Source organism: Ursus arctos, unplaced genomic scaffold, assembly GCF_023065955.2.
Source record: "Ursus arctos isolate Adak ecotype North America unplaced genomic scaffold, UrsArc2.0 scaffold_4, whole genome shotgun sequence".
Lineage (NCBI taxonomy): Eukaryota > Metazoa > Chordata > Mammalia > Carnivora > Ursidae > Ursus > Ursus arctos.
The window spans coordinates 48,314,510-48,318,781 of NW_026623056.1; the positions used below are offsets into that span (position 1 = coordinate 48,314,510).

At 42.5% G+C, this 4,272-nt stretch overlaps 1 long non-coding RNA gene across 1 annotated transcript; it reads right to left on the minus strand.

Moving 5' to 3' along the window:
- Positions 1 to 221: 221 nt before the first annotated feature.
- Positions 222 to 3,866, minus strand: LOC130542637 (uncharacterized). The gene is made up of 2 exons (XR_008957319.1): positions 2,932 to 3,866; positions 222 to 1,666 (listed from the first exon to the last, which is right to left on the minus strand). It is a non-coding gene; the product is annotated as an uncharacterized LOC130542637 (long non-coding RNA).
- Between the last annotated feature and the right edge of the window lie 406 nt (positions 3,867 to 4,272).

Sequence of the window (4,272 nt, forward strand, 5' to 3'; positions counted from 1 at the left end):
TTGTGAACTAGAATTTAAGGAGCCTTAAAATTCTGCTACTCTAAGTGTGGACCTTGGGCCAGCCTATTACCACATGGGAACTTATTAAACATGCAGAACGATAAGCTCCGCCTTAGACCTACTGACACAGAGTCTGTAGTTCAACAAGATATCCAGATAATTCTCACGCGTATTAAAGTTTGAGAAGAACTACCTTAAAAGACAACTATCAAAATTCTTCCTTAACTCAACAGAGCATTTTATTTTTTAACCAAGTAGATTAATTACTCCACTCATACTACAGAGCCTATAGGAAATGCAAACTAGAAAAAGAGCATACAAAATTGTTAAAGAATCAACATACAAAACATGCAAGTTTCTATCCTGGGGGCTACCTCTGAAGGTAATTCGGGTAGTTACTTAACTCACTCTGCACTAGCAGGGATGGTAGAGAACAGGTGAGTGGGTTTTTTAGGTGCCCACTGTTCCCCTTCAGAAGCAGTAGCAGTGGGCCCTATCACCAGAGCTTTGACTAGCAAGGCTCTTACAAGCCTTAGCTTTCTAGCACAGAAGGAAATGTCCTGTGAGAAGCAGGGGTAACAAAGGGTGGGATTCTCCTTTCTTCATAATCCCAAGTGTTATGTCCAAAAATGGCTTCTCCCATCCACTAGCCCATCCACTCTCATCAGTTCCACCAGATAGCTTTACTATTGTAGGTATGAAAGATTTTCCTATGGTCTTCTTAAAATAGGAAGGCTTATGTGGTTACCAACTAAAACCTTATCAGTTAAATCTGAACCGGAAGTAGGGGGTGGCCAGGTGTGACCTAGAGAAAGGCAAGGACCCTGGGGGAATCAGAGCCCTGGAAAGAGGTTGACCTCTCCCCATAGTACTCGGCTAATATCCCAGTGGCCTGGTGGCAAGGGTACTAGCTTTAGAGATAACACCCTCAGATTCAAATCCAATCTCTGCCACTTACTACCTAGGGGATCTTGAATCAATTGCTCAATCCCTCTGAGCCCCAATTTCCTCACCTATAAAATTACTCCAATGCTATTAGGAGGGCTAAATGAGATCTTGCTGGTCAACTCCCAGAATTAGTGTTTAATAGATGTTAATTCCCTGCTGCTAACTCCCCCAAAGGAGGAAATATGTTCATCTACTAAATTTGGAAGGAAAGTGTTTTACCTCACAGTCCCAAATTAAAGGAACAGGAAGTGCTTTAAGCAGAAACCACATATGCTAGCTTTAAAGAGCGGCTTCACCGAAACCATAGGGGGCATGATGCTCTCTCAGAGCCTGTTAAAGATTACATAACTCTGAAACTGCCAGTCAGCAGAGAGCTGAATTCCCCTCTCAGACGTATGCATGTGTTCTCCTCTCATAGAAAATAGTGGAAATTCAAATTGGTTAAAAGCATACCAAACCACCAAAATATCTTAGTTCACAAGAAATCACAGTACAATGCCTATAAGTAAAATTCACAGTAACTTTGAGGTAACTTCAAAAATTGATTTAAGAGATCCAAGAATCTTAGAAATTTTAGAAAACATCCCACGGCCCATTTTGACTACATCAGCCAAGGTCAAGGTAACATCTACAGCCCACTTGGTTAGAGTTATCTGCCTTTCTCACCCTCAGGCGTTCAGCATCAGGCCAAGTTCAGCCTCCTGATCTTCCTGTTAACCTGGGGGGGAAGAAATCGAGAAGCCACCAGATCAGTCAGCTGTAAGCCAAAGGGAAATGGTTTTCTCAGGAACAATTCATTCCCTCTTTAGCGGCTCTTTAACTTCTGAGAGGGTTTCTTTGGTTCTTTCAGGGCAGAGTAGAAGGAGAAAAGTTTGCCTCCTTTCCTCAGTAAGGAAAAGTCTGCATCTGGGCAACTAAATTATGCTGACCGTGGTCACCACCTCCATGTTGGAAAGGATGCTGCCAAACATTTACCGTCATACGTGCTGTGCACTGATTTCTTGTGCCACTCATCCCAGACTGACACTTCTGTGGTCCCAGGGCTCTTCACCTGTACCTTGCCCGACTGTGTCTTTAACTGAAGCCAAATAAAAAGACTTCAGGATTCTCTTCATGTTTCGATGATCTGTTTGGTTGATCCACTCCTCTACCAGAGATTATTGAGGGTAGTGAATAAGCCTTGCAGATGTTTCTCTCCTTTTACTGTCTAAACAACCTACTATCTAAGGTAAAAAAATATTTCACCTGCCCAGATAATGTATTTCTTTAGATGGCAGATTTAAAGTGGGGGAATATATATGAGCACCAAGTGCTTAAAATGTACATAATAAATGTCATCCTCTTTGGGACACACCCACCCCTTGACAGCCAGTTTACAAATCCACTAATCCCTGTGGAGAGAATCTCTAATCCACCCTACCTAGAAAAGCATTTTTATTCACACAAAATTCCTTCAGATACTTTATACAGATTGTCATAAATCTGGGGGTCCAACCAAGACATCAAATTTCAGGGTTTCCCTCATTCATAAAATTGTCTTGTAATACTTGTCTTTAATTTTACAGGGGTAACATAAGAATTAATGGGGGCATTAAATGAGTGAGAAAGTATACCTCTAAACCCACACTCAAACCTGGGAGATTTCTGCCTTCGAGTATCATAGTTCTACATCACAGACTAAAGATAAATTGTTATATGGGACTTACGCTACTTCCATCAGGCATCCTATCCCTCTCCTCAATCAGCATCTTAGTCCTTCCTGACCCTTCAAGGCAAACAGATGCGATTCATGGCTACTATCAAGCTATAGAAATATCCCAGATTATTTCCCCAAAAACATAGCCCCCCAATATTTTGCCCCCAAACAAGTATGATCACCCAAATATCATAAAGTGATTTCAAAGGAAGGAATCTGAATATGGGGGGAAAAGCTTAGCATTTAATATACTTTTTCATACTAAATATCAAATAATAAAAATATACCTTTGAGTTTGAAGAGCCAAGTCATAGAAATACGTAAAGGCAAATCAATTGTTTCCAGCTGTAATCAGCGATAATAAACCCAAGTACGTGAGAGCATGAGAAAGATGATCAGTTTCCTTTTGAGGTTACATGATAAGCAGCAGCAGTTAAGCAGCCTGTTTCTCTAAAACTCGGCGTCTGACCTCGTGGCAAGAAGAGGCCAGCCCCTCTCCCTGTCCCCTTTATAATGTCCGCTGTCGGTTCAGCACTCTAGAGGCATGGGGGCGGGGGAAGCTAAGGACCTATTTTCTAAAATACAGAATACAGTCAAACGGCCATTCGAAAGGGATTGCGTGGGCACGGAGGAGGGGCGGAGGAGGCGGCGGGGAGGGGGCAACGAAGACTAAGTTTGTGGATTTTTTTCTGCATACTGGAAATTCCCAAGCCAAAAAGGTACCAACCCGAGTCCCGGACATTCCCCTCGAGGGCCGGCTCCAAGACCTGGACTGGAATCCCGCAGAGGAATCAGAAGCAAATCTAAAACCAAAACATTTTTCTTAGGGATGCCTTTTTAAAATCTCAATGAATCCACACCGGGTGTTAGCGTTGCTTCCTCATCTGATTCACCTTTTCTTATTTAGCTTTTTTTCTGTAGGTCTTCAAGGGGGGGTAAGGGGGGGGAGCGCGATACTTTCTACGACACAGCTTTTCAAACTATGGCAGTCAAAAAGTAGTATCGCTATCATGTGCCTTCAATGATAAAGGATAATCTGAGACATAAATAAAACAGTGGTTCTGTAACAAGATTACGTTATTTTCACTCGGGCAAGGGCCGGGGTAGAGTGGGGTGAATTTAAACAGAGAATGAACTATTGCATAACATTTAAAGGATTTTGCCTATGACATTTGGTTTCACTGTGACTCCTTTTCCTTTTGGGACACTTACAACTGGAATCCCTGTACCGCTTCACACCCCACCCCCACCCCCACCCCCGCAGTGTTAAAATCCAGCTTTATAATTAGACCGGAAATGTCTGATTCTCCAATAGGAATGGGCATCTAGAGCTAAACACCAGAAGGTCCTTGAAACTTTAGCAGAAGATCGTTCTTCCTGACTTCCTCGCATTTAATGGTGAATATTATTATAGCAAAAGATGAGGCACACCTAGGTGTTGTGAGAGACCCAGCCCTGTGTGAGGCTCCCTGCTCAGTGTGGAATCTGCTTGAGAGATTCTCTCTCCCCCTCTGCCTCCCCCCTACCCCTCCCTGCACTCGTGCTCTGTCTCTCAAATGAATAAAATCTTTTTTTAAAAAAGCAAATTATGATACTTAAGTTCACTTTTTTAAAAAGTAAAAATGTGG